The sequence below is a fragment of the Panulirus ornatus genome, chromosome 12, assembly GCF_036320965.1.
Source record: "Panulirus ornatus isolate Po-2019 chromosome 12, ASM3632096v1, whole genome shotgun sequence".
Classification (NCBI taxonomy): Eukaryota; Metazoa; Arthropoda; class Malacostraca; order Decapoda; family Palinuridae; genus Panulirus; species Panulirus ornatus.
Genome location: NC_092235.1, coordinates 36,815,770 through 36,840,481, shown reverse-complemented (window position 1 = coordinate 36,840,481; position 24,712 = coordinate 36,815,770). Strand labels below are relative to the sequence as shown.

The following is a 24,712-nucleotide window of genomic DNA, read 5'->3' as shown; positions in this document are numbered from 1 at the left end:
CTGATGATACAGCGCTGGTGGCTGATTCATGTGAGAAACTGCAGAAGCTGGTGACTGAGTTTAGTAAAGTGTGTGAAAGAAGAAAGTTAAGAGTAAATGTGAATAAGAGCAAGGTTATTAGGTACAGTAGGGTTGAGGGTCAGTTCAATTGGGAGGTGAGTTTGAATGGAGAAAAACTGGAGGAAGTGAGGTGTTTTAGATATCTGGGAGTGGATCTGGCAGCGGATGGAACCATGGAAGCGGAAGTGGATCATAGGGTGGGGGAGGGGGCGAAAATTCTGGGGGCCTTGAAGAATGTGTGGAAGTCGAGAACATTATCTCGGAAAGCAAAAATGAGTATGTTTGAAGGAATAGTGGTTCCAACAATGTTGTATGGTTGCGAGGCGTGGGCTATGGATAGAGTTGTGCGCAGGAGGATGGATATGCTGGAAATGAGATGTTTGAGGACAATGTGTGGTGTGAGGTGGTTTGATCGAGTGAGTAACGTAAGGGTAAGAGAGATGTGTGGAAATAAAAAGAGTGTGGTTGAGAGAGCAGAAGAGGGTGTTTTGAAGTGGTTTGGGCACATGGAGAGAATGAGTGAGGAAAGATTGACCAAGAGGATATATGTGTTGGAGGTGGAGGGAACGAGGAGAAGAGGGAGACCAAATTGGAGGTGGAAAGATGGAGTGAAAAAGATTTTGTGTGATCGGGGCCTGAACATGCAGGAGGGTGAAAGGAGGGCAAGGAATAGAGTGAATTGGAGTGATGTGGTATACCGGGGTTGACGTGCTGTCAGTGGATTGAATCAAAGCATGTGAAGCGTCTGGGGTAAACCATGGAAAGCTGTGTAGGTATGTATATTTGCGTGTGTGGACGTATGTATATACATGTGTATGGGGGGGGGGGTTGGGCCATTTCTTTCGTCTGTTTCCTTGCGCTACCTCGCAAATGCGGGAGACAGCGACAAAGTATAATAAAAAAAAAATATATATATATATATATATAAGAGAGACTTTTGGATGTTAATGTGCTGAGAGGTGCAACTGGAGGGATGTCTGATCATTATCTTGTGGAGGCTAAGGTGAAGATTTGTATGGGTTTTCAGAAAAGAAGAGTGAATGTTGGGGTGAAGAGGGTGGTGAGAGTAAGTGAGCTTGGGAAGGAGACCTGTGTGAGGAAGTACCAGGAGAGACTGAGTACAGAATGGAAAAAGGTGAGAACAATGGAAGTAAGGGGAGTGGGGGAGGAATGGGATGTATTTAGGAAATCAGTGATGGATTGCGCAAAAGATGCTTGTGGCATGAGAAGAGTGGGAGGTGGGTTGATTAGAAAGGGTAGTGAGTGGTGGGATGAAGAAGTAAGAGTATTAGTGAAAGAGAAGAGAGAGGCATTTGGACGATTTTTGCAGGGGAAAAAATGCAATTGAGTGGGAGATGTATAAAAGAAAGAGACAGGAGGTCAAGAGAAAGGTGCAAGAGGTGAAAAAAAAGGGCAAATGAGAGTTGGGGTGAGAGACTATCAGTAAATTTTAGGGAGAATAAAAAGATGTTCTGGAAGGAGGTAAATAAAGTGCGTAAGACAAGGGAGCAAATGGGAACTTCAGTGAAGGGCGCAAATGGGGAGGTGATAACAAGTAGTGGTGATGTGAGAAGGAGATGGAGTGAGTATTTTGAAGGTTTTTTGGATGTGTTTGATGATAGAGTGGCAGATATAGGGTGTTTTGGTCGAGGTGGTGTGCAAAGTGAGAGGGTTAGGGAAAATGATTTGGTAAACAGAGAAGAGGTAGTGAAAGCTTTGCGGAAGATGAAAGCCGGCAAGGCAGCAGGTTTGGATGGTATTGCAGTGGAATTTATCAAAAAAGGGGGTGACTGTATTGTTGACTGGTTGGTAAGGTTATTTAATGTATGTATGACTCATGGTGAGGTGCCTGAGGATTGGCGGAATGCGTGCATAGTGCCATTGTACAAAGGCAAAGGGGATAAGAGTGAGTGCTCAAATTACAGAGGTATAAGTTTGTTGAGTATTCCTGGTAAATTATATGGGAGGGTATTGATTGAGAGGGTGAAGGCATGTACAGAGCATCAGATTGGGGAAGAGCAGTGTGGTTTCAGAAGTGGTAGAGGATGTGTGGATCAGGTGTTTGCTTTGAAGAATGTATGTGAGAAATACTTAGAAAAGCAAATGGATTTGTATGTAGCATTTATGGATCTGGAGAAGGCATATGATAGAGTTGATAGAGATGCTCTGTGGAAGGCATTAAGAATATATGGTGTGGGAGGAAAGTTGTTAGAAGCAGTGAAAAGTTTTTATCGAGGATGTAAGGCATGTGTACGTGTAGGAAGAGAGGAAAGTGATTGGTTCTCAGTGAATGTAGGTTTGCAGCAGGGGTGTGTGATGTCTCCATGGTTGTTTAATTTGTTTATGGATGGGGTTGTTAGGGAGGTAAATGCAAGAGTTTTGGAAAGAGGGGCAAGTATGAAGTCTGTTGGGGATGAGAGAGCTTGGGAAGTGAGTCAGTTGTTGTTCGCTGATGATATAGCGCTGGTGGCTGATTCATGTGAGAAACTGCAGAAGCTGGTGACTGAGTTTGGTAAAGTGTGTGGAAGAAGAAGTAAATGTGAATAAGAGCAAGGTTATTAGGTACAGTAGGGTTGAGGGTCAAGTCAATTGGGAGGTGAGTTTGAATGGAGAAAAACTGGAGGAAGTGAAGTGTTTTAGATATCTGGGAGTGGATCTGGCAGCGGATGGAACCATGGAAGCGGAAGTGGATCATAGGGTGGGGGAGGGGGCGAAAATTCTGGGGGCCTTGAAGAATGTGTGGAAGTCGAGAACATTATCTCGGAAAGCAAAAATGGGTATGTTTGAAGGAATAGTGGTTCCAACAATGTTGTATGGTTGCGAGGCGTGGGCTATGGATAGATTTGTGCGCAGGAGGATGGATGTGCTGAAAATGAGATATTTGAGGGCAATGAGTGGTGTGAGGTGGTTTGATCGAGTGAGTAACGTAAGGGTAAGAGAGATGTGTGGAAATAAAAAGAGCGTGGTTGAGAGAGCAGAAGAGGGTGTTTTGAAGTGGTTTGGGCACATGGAGAGAATGAGTGAGGAAAGATTGACCAAGAAGATATATGTGTCGGAGGTGGAGGGAACGAGGAGAAGAGGGAGACCAAATTGGAGGTGGAAAGATGGAGTGAAAAAGATTTTGTGTGATCGGGGCCTGAACATGCAGGAGGGTGAAAGGAGGGCAAGGAATAGAGTGAATTGGATCGATGTGGTATACCGGGGTTGACGTGCTGTCAGTGGATTGAATCAAGGCATGTGAAGCGTCTGGGGTAAACCATGGAAAGCCATGTAGGTATGTATATTTGCGTGTGTGTGGACGTATGTATATACATGTGTATGGGGGGGTTGGGCCATTTCTTTCGTCTGTTTCCTTGCGCTACCTCGCAAACGCGGGAGACAGCGAAAAAGAATAATAAAGAAAAAAAAAAAAATATATATATACATATATATATATATATATATATATATATATATATATATATATATATATATATATATATATATATACGTGTACATATTCATACTTGCTGCGCTCAGCCATTCCAGTCGCCATCCCGCCCCACATGAAATGGGACTCCCTCCCCCGGAATGCACATGAGGTACGCTAGGAAAAGACAACAAAGGCCACATTTGTTCACACTCAGTCTCTACCTGTCATGTGTAATGAAACAAAACCACAGCTCCCTTTCCACATCCAGGTTCCACAGAACTTTCTATGGTTTACCCCAGACACTTCACATGCCCTGGTTCAATCCACTGACAGCACATCGACCCCGGTATACCAGAACGTTCCAATTCACTCTATTCCTTGTACGCCTTTCACCCTCCTGCATGTTCAGGGCCCGATCACACTCTTTTTATTACCACACATCTCTGTTCCCTTTCATTACTTACTCGATCAAACTACCCGACACCACATATTGTCCTCAAACATCTCATTTCCAACACATCCACCCTTCTCTGCACAACCCAACCTATAGCCCATGCCTCGCAACCATATAACATTGTTGGAACCACTATTCCTTCAAACATACCCATTTTTGCTTTCCAAGATAATGTTCTCGACTTCCACACATTCTTCAAGGCTTTCAAAACCTTCACCCCCTCCCCCAGCGCCTGTGACTCACTTCCGCTTCCATGGTTCCATCCGCTGCTAAATCCACTTCCATATGTCTAAAACACTTCACTTCCTCCAGTTTTTCTCCATTCAAACTTACCTCCCAACTGATTTGTCCCTCTACCCTACTGTACCTAATAACTTTGCTCTCATTCACATTTACTCTCAGCTTTCTTCTTTCACTCACTTTACTAAACTCAGTCACCAACCTTTGCCGTTTCTTACCCAAATCATCCACCAGCACTGTATCATCAGCGAACAACAACTGACTCACTTCCCAAGCCCTCTCATCCACAACACACTGCATACTTGCCCCTCTCTCAAAAACTCTTGCATTCACCTCCCCAACAACCCCATCCATAAACAAATTAAACAACCATGGAGACATCACGCACCCCTGCCGCAAACCTGACATTCACTGAGAACCAAACACTTTCCTCTCTTCCTACTCGTACACATGCCTTACATCCTCGATAAAAACTTTGCTTCTAACAACTTGCCTCTCGCACCATATACTCTAAATACCTTCCACAGAGCATCTCTATCAACTCTGTCATATAACTTCTTCAGATCCATAAATGCTACATACAAATCCATTTGTTTTTCTAAGTATTTCTCACATACATTCTTCAAAGCAAACACCTGATCCACACATCCTCTACCACTTCTGAAACCACACTGCTCTTTCCCAATCTGATGCTCTGTACATGCCTTCACCCTCTCAATCAATACCCTCCCGTATAATTTCCCAGGAATACTCAACGAACTTATACCTCTGTAATTTGAGCACTCAACTTTATCCCCTTTGCCTTTGTACAATGGCACTATGCATGCATTCCGCCAATCCTCAGGTACTTCACCATAAGCCATACCTACACCTAATATCTTCACCAACCATTCAACAACACAGTCACCCCCTTTTTTAATAAATTCCACTGCAATACCATTCAAACCCACTGCCTTGCCAGCTTTCATCTTCTGCAAAGCTTTTACTAACTCTTCTCTGTTCACCAAACCATTCTCCTTGACCCTATCACTTCGCACACCACTTCAATGAAAACACCCTATATCTGCCACTCTATCACCTAACACATTCAACAAACCTTCAAAATACTCACTCCACCTCCTTCTTATATCACCACTGCTTATTATTACCTCCACATTAGCACCCTTCATCGATTTTCCCATTTTTTCTCTTGTCTTACACACTTAATGTACTACTTTCCAAAACATCTTTTTATTCTCCCTAAAATCTAATTATACTCTCTCACCCCAACTCTCATTTCCCCTCTTTTTCACTTCTTGCACCTTTCTCTTGGCCTCCTGCCTCTTTCTTTTATACATCTCCCAGTCATTTGCACTATTTCCCTGCAAAAATCGTCCAAATGCCTCTCTCTTCTCTTTCACTTATAATCTTACTTCTTGATCCCACCACTCACTACCCTTTCTAATCTGCCCACCTCCCACACTTCTCATGCCACAAGCATCTTTTGCACAAGCCATCATTGCTTCCTTAAATACATCCCATTCCTCCCCCCTCCCCTTGTCCTTTGCTCTCACCTTTTTCCATTCTGCACTCAGTCTCTTCTGGTACTTCCTCACACAGGTCTCTTTCCCAAGCTCACTTACTATCTTCACCCCAACATTCTCTCATCTTTTCTGAAAACCTCTAAAAATTTTCACCTTCGCTTCTATAAGATAATGATCAGACAACCCTCCAGTTGCACCTCTCATCACATCAACATCCAAAATTCTCTCTTTCATGTGCCTATCAATTAAAATGTATTCCAATAACGCTCTTTGGCCATCTCTCCCACTTACATATGTAAACTTATGTATATCTCTCTTTTTATATATATCTTTAATATCCCTGGGGGTAGGGGAGAAAGAATACTTCCCATGTATTCCCAGCGTATCGTAGAAGGTGACTAAATGAGGGTGGGAGCGGGGAGGCTGCAAACCTTGTATTTAGCTTTCTAAAGAGGAAACAGAAGGAGTCAAGCAGGGAGAGCTCATCCTCCTTGAAAGCTCAGATTTAGGTGTCTAAATGTGTGTGTGGCTGTAACCAAGATGAAAAACAAGGAGAGATAGGTAGAACGTTTGAGAAAAAGGACCTAGATGTTTGGGCTTTGAGTGAAACAAAGCTCAAGAGTAAAGGTGAAGAATGGTTTGGGAATGTTTTTGGAGTAAAGTCAGGGGTTAGTGAGAGAACAAGAGCAAAAGAAGGAGTAGCACTCCTCCTGAAGTAGGAGTTGTGGGAATATGTGATGGAGTGTAAGAAAGTAAACTCTAGATTGATATGGGTAAAAGTGAAAATGGATGGAGAGAGATGGGTGGTTATTGGTGCATATGCACCTGAGCATGAGAAGAAAGATCATGAGAGGCAAGTGTTTTGGGAGCAGCTGAGTGAGAGTGTTAGCAGCTCTGATGCACGAGACCGGGTTATAGTGATGAGTGATTTGAATGCAAAGGTAAGTAATGTGGCAGTCGAGGGTATAATTGGTGTACATGGGATGTTCAGTGATTTAAATGGAAATGGTGAAGAGCTTGTGGATTTGTGCAATGAAAAAAAACTGGTGTTTGGAAATACCTGGTTTAAAGTCAATTGGGAGGTGAGTTTGAATGGAGAAAAACTGGAGGAAGTGAAGTGTTTTAGATATCTGGGAGTGGATCTGTCAGCGGATGGAACCATGGAAGCGGAAGTGGATCATAGGGTGGGGGAGGGGGCGAAAATTTTGGGAGCCTTGAAAAATGTGTGGAAGTCGAGAACATTATCTCGGAAAGCAAAAATGGGTATGTTTGAAGGAATAGTGGTTCCAACAATGTTGTATGGTTGCGAGGCGTGGGCTATGGATAGAGTTGTGCGCAGGAGGATGGATGTGCTGGAAATGAGATGTTTGAGGACAATGTGTGGTGTGAGGTGGTTTGATCGAGTAAGTAACGTAGGGTAAGAGAGATGTGTGGAAATAAAAAGAGCGTGGTTGAGAGAACAGAAGAGGGTGTTTTGAAGTGGTTTGGGCACATGGAGAGAATGAGTGAGGAAAGATTGACCAAGAGGATATATGTGTCGGAGGTGGAGGGAACGAGGAGAAGAGGGAGACCAAATTGGAGGTGGAAAGATGGAGTGAAAAGGATTTTGTGTGATCGGGGCCTGAACATGCAGGAGGGTGAAAGGAGGGCAAGGAATAGAGTGAATTGGAGCGATGTGGTATACAGGGGTTGACGTGCTGTCAGTGGATTGAATCAAGGCATGTGAAGCGTCCGGGGTAAACCATGGAAAGCTGTGTAGGTATGTATATTTGCGTGTGTGGACGTGTGTATGTACATGTGTATGGGGGGGGTTGGGCCATTTCTTTCGTCTGTTTCCTTGCGCTACCTCGCAAACGCGGGAGACAGCGACGAGGTATATAAAAAAAAAAAAAAAAACCACTTAAGTATACATATGTGAGCAGGAGAGATGGCCAGAGGGTGCTATTGATTTACGTGTAAAAGAGACTTTTGGATGTTAATGTGTTGAGAGGGGCAGTTGGAGGGATGTCTGACTACTATCTTGAGGAGGCGAATATAAAGATTTGCAGAGGTTTCCAAAAAAGAAGAGAGAATGTTGGGGAGAAGAGAGTAGCAAGAGTAAGTGAGCATGGCAAGGAGACTTGTGTGAGGAAATGCCAGGAAATTTTGATTGCAGAATGGTAAAAGGTGAGAGCAAATGATATGAAGGGAGTTGGGGAGGAATGGGATGTATTTAGGGAAGCAATGATGGCTTGTGCAAAACATACATGTGGTATGAGAAAGGTGGAATGTGGGAAGATTAGAAAGGGTAGTGAATAGCGGGATGAAGAAATAAGACTGTTAGTGAAAGAGAAGAAAGAGGCGTTTGGATGATTTCTGCAGGGAAGTAGTGCAAATGACTGGGAGATGTATAAATGTAAGCAGCAGGAGGTGCAAGAGGTGAAAAAGAGGGCAAAAGAGAGTTGGGGTGAGAGAGTATCATTAAATTTTAGGGAGAATAAAAAAGATGTTTTGGAAGGAGGTAAATAAAGTGCATAAGACAAGAGAACAAATGGGAACATCAGTGAAGGGGGCAAATGAGGAAGTAATAAGAAGTAGCGATAAAGTGAGAAGGAGATGGATTGAATATTTTGAGGGTTTGTTAAATGTGTTTGATGATAGAGTGGCACATATAGGGTGTTTTGGTCAGGGTGGTGTGCAAAGTGAGTGGGGTCAGGGAGAATGGTTTAGTGAAAAGAGAAGTTAGTGAAACCTTTGTGGAAGGTTAAAGCCGGCAAGGCGGCAGGCTTGGATGGTATTCCAGTGGAATTCATAAAAAAGGGAGTGACTGTGGTTGATTGGTTGGTAAGGATATTCAGTGAATATATATGGATCATGGTGAAGTGCCTGAGGATTGGCGGAATGTATGCATGGTGCCATTGTACAAAGGCAAAGGGGATAAAGGTGAGTGTTCAAATCACAGAGGCATAAGTTCGTTGAGTATTCCAGGGAAATTATATGGGAGGGTCTTGATCAAGAGGGCAAAAGCATTTACAGAGCATCAGATTGGGGAAGAGCAATGTGTTCAGAAGTGGTAGAGGATGTGTGGGTCACGTGCTTGCTTTAAAGATTGTATGTGAGAAATACTTAGAAAAACAAATGGATTTGTATGTAGCCTTTATGGATCTGGAGAAGGCATAAGATAGGGTGGATAGAGATGTTTTGTGGAAGGTTTTAAGAGTATAGGAGTGGGAGGTAAGTTGCTAGAAGCAGTGAAGTTTTTACCAAGGATGTAAGGCATGTGTATGAGTAGGAAGAGAGAAAAGTGATTGGTTCTCAGTGAATGTCGGTTCGTGGCAGGGGTGCATGATTTGTCCATGGTTGTTTAATTTGTTTATGGATGGGTTGGTTAGAGAGGTGAATGCAAGAGTTTTGGAAAGAGGGGCAAGTATGCAGTCTGTGGTAGATGAGAGGGCTTGGGAAGTAAGTCAGTTGTTGTTTGCTGATGACACAGCACTGGTGGATGATTTGGGTGAGAAACTGCAGAAGTTGGTGACTGAGTTTGGTAAAGTGTGTGAAAGAAGAAAGTTGAGAGGAAATGTGAATAAGAGCAAGGTTATTAGGTTCAGTAGAGTTGACAGACAAATTAATTGGGAAGTAAGTTTGAATGGAGAAAAAATGGAGGAAGTGAAGTGTATTAGATATCTGGTAGTGGACTCAGCAGTGGGTGGAATCATGGAAGCAAAAGGTTCTGGGAGTGTTAAAGAATGTGTGGAAGGTGAGAACATTATATCGGAGAGCAAAAATGGGTATATTTCAAGGAATAGTGGTTCCAACGTTATATGGTTGCGAGACATGGGCTATAAATAGGGCTGTACTGAGGAGGGTGGACGTGTTGGAAATGAGATGTTTGAGGACAATATGTGGCATGAGGTGGTTTGATCGCACAAGTAATGAAAGGGTAAGGGAGATGTGTGGTAATAAAAAGACTGTGGTTGAGAAAACAGAAGTGGGTGTGTAGAAACGGTTTGGACACATGGAGAATGAGTGAGGAAAGATTGACAAAGAGGATATATGTGTCAGAGGTGGAGGGAAGAAGGAGAAGTGGGAGACCAAACTGGAGGTAGAAGGATGGAGTGAAAAAGATGCTGAGCGACCAGGGCCTGAACATACAGGAGGGTGAAAGGCGTGCAAGGAACAGAGTGAACTGGAATGATGTGGTATACCGGGGTCGACGTGCTGTCAATGTATTGAACCAGGGCATATGAAGCTTCTTGCAGTAAACCATGGAAAGGTCTGTGGGTCCGTAGGGCCTGGATGTGGAAAGGGAGCTGTGGTTTCAGTGCATTACACATGACAACTACAGATTGAGTGTGAACAAAGGTGGCCTTTTTTGCCTGTTCCTCGCACTGCCTTGCTGTTGGTGGGGATGCTATTTCAAGTGTGGCGGTGCGGCGACGGGAATGGATGAAGGCAGCAAGTATGGATATGTACATGTGTATATATATGTATGTCTGTGTATATGTGTATGGGGACGTTTATACATGTGTATTTGGGGGGGGTTGGTCCATTCCTCGTCTGTTTCCTTGCACTACCTCGCAAACGCGGGAGACAGTGGTTAAGTACTATAAGTATATAAAATAACATTTATTTCATATCCTTACCAACCAATCAACAACACAGTCAATCCTTTTTTAATAAATTCCACTACAATACCACCCAAACCTGCTGCCTTCCCAGCTTTCATCTCACAAAGCTTTCACCACCTCTTCTCTTTATCAAACAATTCTCCCTGACCCTCTCCCTTCACATATCACCTAGACCAAAACACCCAATATCTGCCACTCCATCATCAAACATATTCAATAAACCTTCAAAATACTCACTCCAACTCCTCACTTCATCAGTACTTGTTACAACCTCCTGATTAGCTCCCTTCACTGATGTTCCCATTTGTTCTCTTGTCTTACACACTTTATTTATCTCCTTCTAAAACATCTTTTTATTCTCCCTAAAATATAATGATACTCTCTCACCCCAACTCTCATTTGCCTTCTTTTTCACCTCTTCTACCATTTTCTTGACCTCCTGCCACTTTCTTTTATACACCTCCCAGTCATATGCACTACTTACCTGCAAAAATCATCCAAACACCTCTCTCTTCTCTTTCACTAACAATCTTACTTCTCCATCCCATCACTCACTACCCTTTCCAATCTGCCCACCTCCCACCTTTCTCATGCCACAAGCATCTTTCATGCAAGCCATCACTACTTCTCTAAATACATCCCATTCCTCCCACACTCCCCTCATGTACTTGCCTCTCATGATCTTTCTCTCATGACCAGGTGCAGAGGCACCAATAATTGCTCATCTCTTTCCATCCTCTTTCAGTTTTACCCATATCAATCTAGAGTTTCTTACACTTTCTTACACTCTATCACATATTCACACAACTCCAACTTCAGGAGGAGTGCTACTCCTTCCTTTGTTCTTGTCCTCTCACCATCCCCAACTTTACTCCCAAGAAATTCCCAAACCACTCTTCTCCTTTCCCCTTGACATTTGTATTCATAAATATGTATTTTATCTATTTATACTCCTGAAACAGGAGTTGTGGGAGTATGTGATAGAGTGTAAGAAAGTAAATTCTTGATTAATATGGGTAAAACTGAAAGTTGATAGAGAGAGGTGGGTGATTATTGGTGCATATGCACCTGGGCATGAGAAGAAAGATCAAGAAAGGCAAGTGTTTTGGGAGCAGCTGAATGAGTGTGTTAGTGGTTTTGATGAACGAGACCGGGTTATAGTGATGGGTGATTTGAATGCAAAGGTGAGTAATGTGGCAGTTGAGGGAATAATTGGTATACATGGGGTGTTCAGTGTTGTAAATGGAAATGGTGAAGAGCTTGTAGATTTATGTGCTGAAAAAGGACTGATGATTGGGAATACCTGGTTTAAAAAGCGAGATATACATAAGTATACTTATGTAAGTAGGAGAGATGGCCAGAGAGCGTTATTCGATTACGTGTTAATTGACAGGCGTGCGAAAGAGAGACTTTTGGATGTTAATGTGCTGAGAGGTGCAACTGGAGGGATGTCTGATCATTATCTTGTGGAGGCTAAGGTGAATATTTGTATGGGTTTTCAGAAAAGAAGAGTGAATGTTGGGGTGAAGAGGGTGGTGAGAGTAAGTGAGCTTGGGAAGGAGACCTGTGTGAGGAAGTACCAGAAGAGACTGAGTACAGAATGGAAAAAGGTGAGAACAATGGAAGTAAGGGGAGTGGGGGAGGAATGGGATGTATTTAGGGAATCAGTGATGGATTGCGCAAAAGATGCTTGTGGCATGAGAAGAGTGGGAGGTGGGTTGATTAGAAAGGGTGGTGGGATGAAGAAGTAAGAGTATTAGTGAAAGAGAAGAGAGAGGCATTTGGACGATTTTTGCAGGGAAAAAATGCAATTGAGTGGGAGATGTATAAAAGAAAGAGACAGGAGGTCAAGAGAAAGGTGCAAGAGGTGAAAAAAAGGGCAAATGAGAGTTGGGGTGAGAGAGTATCATTAAATTTTAGGGAGAATAAAAAGATGTTCTGGAAGGAGGTAAATAAAGTGCGTAAGACAAGGGAGCAAATGGGAACTTCAGTGAAGGGCGCAAATGGGGAGGTGATAACAAGTAGTGGTGATGTGAGAAGGAGATGGAGTGAGTATTTTGAAGGTTTGTTGAATGTGTTTGATGATAGAGTGGCAGATATAGGGTGTTTTGGTCGAGGTGGTGTGCAAAGTGAGAGGGTTAGGGAAAATGATTTGGTAAACAGAGAAGAGGTAGTGAAAGCTTTGCGGAAGATGAAAGCCGGCAAGGCAGCAGGTTTGGATGGTATTGCAGTGGAATTTATTAAAAAAGGGGGTGACTGTATTGTTGACTGGTTGGTAAGGTTATTTAATGTATGTATGACTCATGGTGAGGTGCCTGAGGATTGGCGGAATGCGTGCATAGTGCCATTGTACAAAGGCAAAGGGGATAAGAGTGAGTGCTCAAATTACAGAGGTATAAGTTTGTTGAGTATTCCTGGTAAATTATATGGGAGGGTATTGATTGAGAGGGTGAAGGCATGTACAGAGCATCAGATTGGGGAAGAGCAGTGTGGTTTCAGAAGTGGTAGAGGATGTGTGGATCAGGTGTTTGCTTTGAAGAATGTATGTGAGAAATACTTAGAAAAGCAAATGGATTTGTATGTAGCATTTATGGATCTGGAGAAGGCATATGATAGAGTTGATAGAGATGCTCTGTGGAAGGTATTAAGAATATATGGTGTGGGAGGAAAGTTGTTAGAAGCAGTGAAAAGTTTTTATCGAGGATGTAAGGCATGTGTACGTGTAGGAAGAGAGGAAAGTGATTGGTTCTCAGTGAATGTAGGTTTGCGGCAGGGGTGTGTGATGTCTCCATGGTTGTTTAATTTGTTTATGGATGGGGTTGTTAGGGAGGTAAATGCAAGAGTTTTGGAAAGAGGGGCAAGTATGAAGTCTGTTGGGGATGAGAGAGCTTGGGAAGTGAGTCAGTTGTTGTTCGCTGATGATACAGCGCTGGTGGCTGATTCATGTGAGAAACTGCAGAAGCTGGTGACTGAGTTTGGTAAAGTGTGTGGAAGAAGAAAGTTAAGAGTAAATGTGAATAAGAGCAAGGTTATTAGGTACAGTAGGGTTGAGGGTCAAGTCAATTGGGAGGTGAGTTTGAATGGAGAAAAACTGGAGGAAGTGAAGTGTTTTAGATATCTGGGAGTGGATCTGGCAGCGGATGGAACCATGGAAGCGGAAGTGGATCATAGGGTGGGGGAGGGGGCGAAAATTCTGGGGGCCTTGAAGAATGTGTGGAAGTCGAGAACATTATCTCGGAAAGCAAAAATGGGTATGTTTGAAGGAATAGTGGTTCCAACAATGTTGTATGGTTGCGAGGCGTGGGCTATGGATAGAGTTGTGCGCAGGAGGATGGATGTGCTGGAAATGAGATGTTTGAGGACAATGTGTGGTGTGAGGTGGTTTGATCGAGTGAGTAACGTAAGGGTAAGAGAGATGTGTGGAAATAAAAAGAGCGTGGTTGAGAGAGCAGAAGAGGGTGTTTTGAAGTGGTTTGGGCACATGGAGAGGATGAGTGAGGAAAGATTGACCAAGAGGATATATGTGTCGGAGGTGGAGGGAACGAGGAGAAGAGGGAGACCAAATTGGAGGTGGAAAGATGGAGTGAAAAAGATTTTGTGTGATCGGGGCCTGAACATGCAGGAGGGTGAAAGGAGGGCAAGGAATAGAGTGAATTGGAGCGATGTGGTATACCGGGGTTGACGTGCTGTCAGTGGATTGAATCAAGGCATGTGAAGCGTCTGGGGTAAACCATGGAAAGCTGTGTAGGTATGTATATTTGCGTGTGTGGACGTATGTATATACATGTGTATGGGGGTGGGTTGGGCCATTTCTTTCGTCTGTTTCCTTGCGCTACCTCGCAAACGCGGGAGACAGCGAAAAAAAAAAATATATATATATATACATATATACTTATCCATACTTGCTGCTTCATACATTCCCATCGCCACCCCACCATACATGAAAATGACACCCCCTCCCCCCGCACACATACGAGATAGTGCTAGGAAAGGACACCAAATGCCATATTTGTTCACACTCAAGTCTCCAGCTATCATATGTAATGCACCCAAATCACAGCTTCCTTTCCACATCCAGTCCCCACAAAACTTTCCATGGTTTACCCCAGACACTTCACATGCCATGGTTCAATCCAATGACAGCACATCGACCCAAGTATACCACATCGTTTCAATTCACTCTCTTCCTTGCATGCCTTTCACCCTCCTGTATGCTTAGGCCCCGATTGCTCAAAATCTTCTTCACTCTATCCTTCCATTTCCAATTTTGTCCCCCACTTCTCCTTGTTCTCTTCACCTCTTTCCTCACTCATTCTCTCCATGTGACCAAACCACTTCAATACATCCTCTTCTGCTCTCTCAACCGCACTATTTCTATTCCCACATATCTCTCTTACGATTTCATCACTTACTGGATCAAACCACTTCACACCACACATTGTCCTCAAACATCTCATTTCCAGCACATCCACCCTCCTGCGCACAACTCTATCCATAGCCCACGCCTCGCAACCATACAACATTGTTGGAACCACTATTCCTTCAAACATACCCATTTTTGCTTTCCAAGATAATGTTCTCAACTTCCACACATTCTTCAAGGCTCCCAGGATTTTCGCCCCCTCCCCCACCCTATGATTCACTTCCGCTTCCATGTTTCCATCCGCTGCCAGATCCACTCCCAGATATCTAAAACACTTTACTTCCTCCAGTTTTTCTCCATTCAAACTTACCTCCCAATTGACTTGACCCTCAACCCTACTGTACCTAATAACCTTGCTCTTATTCACATTTACTCCTAACTTTCTTCTTTCACACACTTTACCAAACTCAGTCACCAGCTTCTGCAGTTTCTCACATGAATCAGCCACCAGTGCTGTATCATCAGCGAACAACAACTGACTCACTTCCCAAGCTCTCTCATCCCCAACAGACTTCATACTTGCCCCTCTTTCCAAAACTCTTGCATTCACCTACCTAACAACCCCATCCATAAACAAATTAAACAACCATGGAGACATCACACACCCCTGCCGCACACCTACGTTCACTGAGAACCAATTACTTTTCTCTCTTCCTACACGTACACATGCCTTACATCCTCAATAAAAACTTTTCACTGCTTCTAACAACTTGCCTGCCACACCATATATTCTTAATACCTTCCACAGAGCATCTCTATCATCTCTATCATATGCCTTCTCCAGATCCATAAATGCTACATACAAATCCATTTGCTTTTCCAAGTATTTCTCACATACATTCTTCAAAGCAAACACCTGATCCACACATCCTCTACCACTTCTGAAACCACATACACACACATATATATATATATTTCTTTTTTTTTTTTGCTTTGTCGCTGTCTCCCGCGTTTGCGAGGTAGCGCAAGGAAACAGACGAAAGAAATGGCCCAACCCCCCCCCATACACATGTATATACATACGTCCACACAAGCAAATATACATACCTACACAGCTTTCCATGGTTTACCCCAGATGCCTCACATGCCTTGATTCAATCCACTGACAGCACGTCAACCCCGGTATACCACATCGATCCAATTCACTCTATTCCTTGCCCTCCTTTCACCCTCCTGCATGTTCAGGCCCCGATCACACAAAATCTTTTTCACTCCATCTTTCCACCTCCAATTTGGTCTCCCTCTTCTCCTCGTTCCCTCCACCTCCGACACATATATTCTCTTGGTCAATCTTTCCTCACTCATTCTCTCCATGTGCCCGAACCATTTCAAAACACCCTCTTCTGCTCTCTCAACCACGCTCTTTTTATTTCCACACATCTCTCTTACCCTTACGTTACTTACTCGATCAAACCACCTCACACCACATATTGTCCTCAAACATCTCATTTCCAGCACATCCATCCTCCTGCGCACAACTCTATCCATAGCCCACGTCTCGCAACCATACAACACTGTTGGAACCACTATTCCTTCAAACATACCCATTTTTGCTTTCCGAGATAATGTTCTCGACTTCCACACATTCTTCAAGGCTCCCAGAATTTTCGCCCCCTCCCCCACCCTATGATCCACTTCCGCTTCCATGGTTCCATCCGCTGCCAGATCCACTCCCAGATATCTAAAACACTTCACTTCCTCTAGTTTTTCTCCATTCAAACTCACCTCCCAATTGACTTGACCCTCAACCCTACTGTACCTAATAACCTTGCTCTTATTCACATTTACTCTTAACTTTCTTCTTTCACACACTTTACCAAACTCAGTCACCAGCTTCTGCAGTTTCTCACATGAATCAGCCACCAGCGCTGTATCATCAGTGAACAACAACTGACTCACTTCCCAAGCTCTCTCATCCCCAACAGACTTCATACTTGCCCCTCTTTCCAAAACTCTTGCATTCACCTCCCTAACAACCCCATCCATAAACAAATTAAACAACCATGGAGACATCACACACCCCTGCCGCAAACCTACATTCACTGAGAACCAATCACTTTCCTCTCTTCCTACACGTACACATGCCTTACATCCTTGATAAAAACTTTTCACTGCTTCTAACAACTTGCCTCCCACACCATATATTCTTAATACCCTCCACAGAGCATCTCTATCAACTCTATCATATGCCTTCTCCAGATCCATAAATGCTACATACAAATCCATTTGCTTTTCTAAGTATTTCTCACATACATTCTTCAAAGCAAACACCTGATCCACACATCCTCTACCACTTCTGAAACCACACTGCTCTTCCCCAATCTGATGCTCTGTACATGCCTTCACCCTCTCAATCAATATCCTCCCATATAATTTACCAGGAATACTCAACAAACTTATACCTCTGTAATTTGAGCACTCACTCTTATCCCCTTTGCCTTTGTACAATGGCACTATGCACGCATTCCGCCAATCCTCAGGCACCTCACCATGAGTCATACATACATTAAATAACCTTACCAACCAGTCAACAATACAGTCACCCCCTTTTTTAATAAATTCCACTGCAATACCATCCAAACCTTATCATACTTTGTCGCTGTCTCCCGCATCAGCGAGGAAGCATAAGGATACAGATGATAGAATGGCCCAACCCACCCACATACACATGTGTACCTATACGTTTCAATGTATACATATATATACATACACAGACATGTACATATATACACATGTACATAATCTATACTTGCTGCCTTTCTTCAATCCCATCACCACCCTGCCACACATTAAATGACACTCCCCTTTCCCCACATGCGTGAAAGGTAGTGTTAGGAAAAGACAACAAAGGCCACATTCGTTCACACTCAGTCTCTAGCTGTCATGTATAATGAACCAAAACCACAGCTTCCTTTACATATCCAGGCCCCACAAAACTTTCCTTGGTTTACCCCAGATGCTTCACATGCCCTGGTTCAATCCATTGACAGCACATCGACCTTGAAAAACCACATTGTTCCAATTCACTCTATTCCTTGCATGCCTTTCACCCTCCTGCATGTTCAGGCCCCGATCGCTCAAAATCTTTTTCACTCCATCCTTCCACCTCCATTTTGGTCTCTCACTTCTCATTCCCTACACCTCTGACACATATATCCTCTTTGTCACTCTTTCATTACTCACTCTCTCCATGTGACTAAACCATTTCAACACACCCTGTGTGCGTGTGTGTGTGTGTGTGTGTGTGTGTGTGCATATGAGTGGATGAGCCGTTCTTTGTCTGTTACCTGGCACTACCTCGCTGATGCAGGAAATGGTAATCTAGTTTAATAAAGTAAAAATGAAAAAGATATATATATACTACTCTCCCAGGAGTGTCTTTTATCTATATAGGGTTCTTACAGAGCTTGGTAAGATGGCCATAACTACCAAGCAGGACCAAAATTATAAAGCACGGTGTTGGGTGTGACTGTCCTTAAGATACACAAATACATTCATATAAAACCATTATGCTGTCATCAGTGAAAAATTACCTGACATTTGTTTGGATTTAACAAACTCTGTCCAGTTTGTTTATGCATATATAAAGCAGATGAAGCTGCAATACAAAAAGAAAATTTGCCTGTGGTGTTCTAAAACGCATAATCTCCTATATCACTGATGCACTCCACAGTAGGTACTTGTAAGAAGGCAGCCAATGACCAGGAAGGTATATTACCAGTACTACCCATCTGGGTATAAGGAAGATCAGAGACAGTTACATAGTGAGACAGCACTTCAGTGGCTGTCAAGTTGCCCTCCTTCGACTCAGGTAGCAACATTTAATTTCTGCCTCACCCACACATAACAGTGGACAAACAGCCAACTCACGCAGCTCATTCTTCCCTGCTCTATATTTTTCTGCAGAGTGCTATGAGGTGGTCCAGCATATTGGCAAAATGGTAGGAGCAATTAATAGAAGCAATAGGTTAGACAGGAACATTACATAGAAGTAGTAGGTAGGAACATTAGATATGAGTATTAAGTAGAAACATTATGTTGGATCACCATGACACATTAGGCAACAGAAGTTAGTGGGAACATTAGGTAGGAGCCTCTGAAAGCACTTACTAAAGTTGCCCTCTGCCAGTAGCCTACAAGGGGTAAGGCACCAAAGGCTACAAAGCACACTGGAATTGAGCAGTTATGGAGACTCATTTGCCATGGCCACCCCCTCACCTTAAGGGAATTCCCCACAGGGTTTAGGCATCAGATATAGATAGCATTCTACAAAATGCTGCCTTGCACTGTAAAATCTCTGACTAAATCTGAGTTTTGCAACTATGATGAGTGATTTCGTTTATATTCATTCATTATACCTTGTCGCTATCTCCCGCATCAGCGCAAGGAAAGAAATGGCCCAACCCAACCTAATATACATGTATATACATAAATGCCCACACACGCAAATATACATACCCATACATTTCAATGTATACATACATATACATACACAGACATATACATATATACACATGTACTTATTCACACCAGCTGCTTCATCCATTCCCGTCGCCATCCCGCCACAAATGAAATGGCACCCCCCTCCCCCACGCATGCGAGCAAGGTAGTGCTAGGAAAGAACAAAGGCCACATTCATTCACACTCAGTCTCTAGCTGTCATGCGTAATGCACCGAAACCACAGCTCCCTTTCCACATCCAGGTCCAACAAAACTTTCCATGGCTTACCGCAGATGTTGCACATGCCCTGGTTCAATCCATTGACAGCACGTTGACCCCAGTATACCACATCATTCCAATTCACTCTATTCCTTGCATGCCTTTAACCTTCCTGTATGTTCAGGCCTCAATCGCTCAAAATCTTTTTCATTCCATCCTTCCACCTCCAATTTAGTTTCCCACTTCTCCTCGTTCCCTCCACCTCTGACACATATATCCTCTTTCTCAATCTTTCCTCACTCATTCTCTCCATGTAACCAAACTATTTCAATACAACCTCTTCTGCTCTCTCAACCACACTCTTTTTATTACCACACATCTCTCTTACCCTTTCATTGCTTACCCAATCAAACCACCTGTCACCACATATTGTCCTCAAACATCTCATTTCCAACACATCCACCCTCCTCTGCACAACACTATGTATATCCCATGCCTCGCAACCTTTTAACATTGTTGGAACCACTATTCCTTCAAACATACCCATTTTTGCTCTCCGAGATAACGTTCTCGCCTTCCACACATTCTTCAACACTCCCAGAACCTTCACCCCATCACCCACCCAGTGACTCACTTCCCCATCCATGGTTCCATCTGCTGCCAAATCCACTCCCAGATATCTAAAACACTTCACTTCCTCCAGTTTTTCTCCATTCAAACTTACCTCCCAATTGACTTGACCCTCAACCCTACTGTACCTAATAACCTTGCTCTTATTCACATTTACTCTCAGTTTTCTTCTTTCACACACTTTACCAAATTCAGTCACCAGCTTCTGAAGTTTCTCACCCAATTCAGCCACCAGTGCTGTATCATCAGCAAACAACAACTGACTCATTTCCCAAGCCCTCTCATCCACAACAGACTGCATACTCACTCCTCTCTCCAAAACTCTTGCATTCACCTCCCTAACAACCCCATCCATATACAAATTAAACAACCATGGAGACATTATGCATCCCTGCCGCAAATCGACATTCACTGGAAACCAATCACTTTCCTCTTCCTACTCGTACACATGCCTTACATCCTTGATAAAAACTTTTCACTGCTTCTAGCAACTTACCTCCCACACCATATACTCTTAATACCTTCCACAGAGCATCTCTATCAATGTTATCATAAGCCTTCTCCAGATCCAAATATGCTACATACAAATCCATTTGCTTTTCTAAGTATTTCTCACATACATTCTTCAAAGCAAACACCTAATCCACACATCCTCTGCCACTTCTAAAACCACACTGCTCTTCCCCAACCTGATGCTCTGTACATGCCTTCACTCGCTCAATCAATAGCCTCCCATATAATTTCCAAGGATGTCTAAAATAAGGACCTTATTTCAACACAAGAAGATCTATCCCATACAGTCAGATTTCTATTTCTCTATGGACATCTGAGCTCACTGTTTACCTTCTGAATGAAACAATCCAAGAAATAATGAAGTGGAGTATCTAATTTCAATAACTATCGAATTTCAATGATATCAGAATGCATGTGTCATCTGCACCATTAAAACGGACAAGATATCTTCATGTTTTAATATCTATTGGTATTTTACATTACTTTGTTATTATCTAGCCATACATTTTTCTCTCCCTCACAACCTTAGGAGTATAAAGGGAAAATCCCATAATCTTAAACATCATTTCACAAAAGAGATGATTCCAGTAAAGTAAACCACAGATCTTAAGCTTATCAAATGCATGTCTGCTAATGAATAAATTACTCCTAAACAAACCAAACTAAAACTGGTCTAAACAAATCAAACCAAAACTGATCTAGCCAAATCAAACAACCTAACAAGCCAAACTAAAACTAATCTAATCAAATCAAACCAAAAATCTAAATCAGATGACAAATACTTCTGCTCCTACCGACAGTTCATCCTCTAATTTTCACCAACAGTTTGTCCTTTATGAAAGTTCATCCCCTTCTTTAAGCTAGGTCTGGGTGTCTCAAGTTGGGTTGGGTTGTAATTGGCTGGTTTGTTTAGAAAGGTTACATTAAGCTTACCAACGTCTGTAAAATTTTGCAGACACTGTCAGCAAAAATCACAAGTGTAGGTAAATATGTGAAGTAAGTGCTGGTCGAGGTCCAAGTGACTGGCACCTTAGGAGGAAACGAAGTGAATGGGGCTCGAGGTATCCAAAACAAATAATTGTTTTTTCTTCATTAGTCAAAAATGCAGAATCTGATCTGTGACTTTAGACAAGATATCAAACATCTATGGGGGTAACGTAGCCATCATCACTGTCAGTGTTTCATGATTGGTCAGTTGATTTGTAAGGAAAGATCTTCCTCTGGAGAATCAAAGTTGCTCATCCTACTACCCACCGTACCTCATGATCGCCTGCACCTCAACTGGTTTATTGTGCATGTCCTTAACTTATGTGCACCAAGACAAATCTTTGTAAGTTAACTTGCGTGGAATACACTATATGTATACTTAGATATATATATTTATATCACTGAATATGGAAGGTACGGCAAATATACTTCGCAGGATAGAGACTACTCCTAAACTTTCGCTGCATACAGACTATTTCCACATTTTCACTAAATCGGCATTTTCATTCAATTTCGATTCAGTTGAGTGATTCAAGTGAGCTTTTCTATATGGTTGAAACACTCAGAACATATCAATGCTTACCTGGTCTTTCAGTTTTAGTGCGTCTTACTGACTTCCACTTATTTCACATACAAACACTATAATTCATAAATGTGTAGGCACAGTTTTTAGATCATAACTCATCAACTGACATTGCCACAACAGATAGACCCCAACGTCAAGTACATAATAACGGCCGCTCCCGCCAGAGGTCACCATCTACCAATGTTATTGTCCAACCAATTTGTTGTCCTCCAACGTTTGTATACCTGATTACCTGCTCAAATTCACCCTCATATTTTAGGTAGAATTGTATGAAATACATACCTTATTAAACGTAAATACCGGTCAAAGATGTTTTTGAAACTATTCAAAGATGAAACTTGTCCAACAATATGTCATGAAAGTTTCTTTCTGTCTGTATTAACCGTATATTACAGGAGTTTCTTAACTTGTAAGTTGACCTGCTTCTTAGAGATTTTAGATTAGTCCTTTATAATTGTGTTTTTCTACTGGCTCAAACATTTTCTTTTTCCTTTCACACTATTCGCTATCTACCACGTTAGCGAGGTAGCGCAATGAAACAGACGAAAGAATGGCCCAACCCACCCACATACACATGTATATGCATGCACGTCAACACACGCAAATAAACATACCTATACATCTCAACGTATATATATATATATATATATATATATATATATATATATATATATATATATATATATATATATATATATATATATATATATATTCTCATGCCACAAGCATCTTTTGCGCAATCCATCACTGATTCCCTTAATACATCCCATTCCTCCCCCACTCCCCTTACTTCCATTGTTCTCACCTTTTTCCATTCTGTACTCAGTCTCTCCTGGTACTTCCTCACACAAGTCTCCTTCCCAAGCTCACTTACTCTCACCACCCTCTTCACCCCAACATTCACTCTTCTTTTCTGAAAACCCATACAAATCTTCACCTTAGCCTCCACAAGATAATGATCAGACATCCCTCCAGTTGCACCTCAGCACATTAACATCCAAAAGTCTCTCTTTCGCGCGCCTGTCTATTAACACGTAATCCAATAACGCTCTCTGGCCATCTCTCCAACTTACATACGTATACTTATGTATATCTCGCTTTTTAAACCAGGTATTCCCAATCACCAGTCCTTTTTCCAGCACATAAATCTACAAGCTCTTCACCATTTCCATTTACAACACTGAACACCCCATGTATACCAATTATTCCCTCAACTGCCACATTACTCACCTTTGAATTCAAATCACCCATCACTATAACCCGGTCTCGTGCATCAAAACCACTAACATACTCATTCAGAAGAGTGGGAGGTGGGTTGATTAGAAAGGGTAGTGAGTGGTGGGATGAAGAAGTAAGATTATTAGTAAAAGAGAAGAGAGAGGAATTTGGACGATTTTTGCAGGGAAAAAATGGAATTGAGTGGGAGATGTATAAAAGAAAGAGACAGGAGGTCAAGAGAAAGGTGCAAGAGGTGAAAAAGAGGGCAAATGAGAGTTGGGGTGAGAGAGTATCATTAACTTTTAGGGAGAATAAAAAGATGTTCTGGAAGGAGGTAAATAAAGTGCGTAAGACAAGGGAGCAAATGGGAACTTCAGTGAAGGGCGCAAATAGGGAGGTGATAACAAGTAGTGGTGATGTGAGAAGGAGATGGAGTGAGTATTTTGAAGGTTTGTTGAATGTGTTTGATGATAGAGTGGCAGATATAGGGTGTTTTGGTCGAGATGGTGTGCAAAGTGAGAGGGTTAGGGAAAATGATTTGGTAAACAGAGAAGAGGTAGTAAAGGCTTTGCGGAAGATGAAAGCCGGCAAGGCAGCAGGTTTGGATGGTATTGCAGTGGAATCTATTAAAAAAGGGGTGACTGTATTATTGACTGGCTGGTAAGGATATTTAATGTATGTATGACTCATGGTGAGGTGCCTGAGGATTGGCGGAATGCGTGCATAGTGCCATCGTACAAAGGCAAAGGGGATAAGAGTGAGTGCTCAAATTACAGAGGTATAAGTTTGTTGAGTATTCCTGGTAAATTATATGGGAGGATATTGATTGAGAGGGTGAAGGCATGTACAGAGCATCAGATTGGGGAAGAGCAGTGTGGTTTCAGAGGTAGTAGAGGATGTGTGGATCAGGTGTTTGCTTTGAAGAATGTATGTGAGAAATACTTAGAAAAGCAAATGGATTTCTATGTAGCATTTATGGATCTGGAGAAGGCATATGATAGAGTTGATAGAGATGCTCTGTGGAAGGTATTAAGAATATATGGTGTGGGAGGCAAGTTGTTGGAAGCAGTGAAAAGTTTTTATCGAGGATGTAAGGCATGTGTACGTGTAGGAAGAGAGGAAAGTGATTGGTTCTCAGTGAATGTAGGTTTGCGGCAGGGGTGTGTGATGTCTCCATGGTTGTTTAATTTGTTTATGGATGGGGTTGTTAGGGAGGTGAATGCAAGAGTTTTGGATAGAGGGGCAAGTATGAAGTCTGTTGGGGATGAGAGAGCTTAGGAAGTGAGTCAGTTGATGCTCGCTGATGATACAGCGCTGGTGGCTGATTCATGTGAGAAACTGCAGAAGCTGGTGACTGAGTTTGGTAAAGTGTGTGAAAGAAGAAAGTTAAGAGTAAATG

At 42.5% G+C, this 24,712-nt stretch overlaps 2 long non-coding RNA genes across 2 annotated transcripts in view; both read right to left on the bottom strand.

The window, feature by feature from the left end:
- The window catches only part of LOC139752015 (uncharacterized), a 73,470-nt gene extending 51,201 nt beyond the window's left edge, over positions 1 to 22,269 (bottom strand). Inside the window, exon 1 of the long non-coding RNA XR_011713464.1 lies at positions 22,093 to 22,269. This is a non-coding gene — a long non-coding RNA (uncharacterized lncRNA). The remainder of the gene's footprint in view (positions 1 to 22,092) is intronic.
- LOC139752016 (uncharacterized) overlaps positions 1 to 22,651 on the bottom strand; it is a 135,745-nt gene extending 113,094 nt beyond the window's left edge. The window contains exon 1 of the long non-coding RNA XR_011713465.1: positions 22,378 to 22,651. This is a non-coding gene — a long non-coding RNA (uncharacterized lncRNA). The remainder of the gene's footprint in view (positions 1 to 22,377) is intronic.
- Positions 22,652 to 24,712: the final 2,061 nt, after the last annotated feature.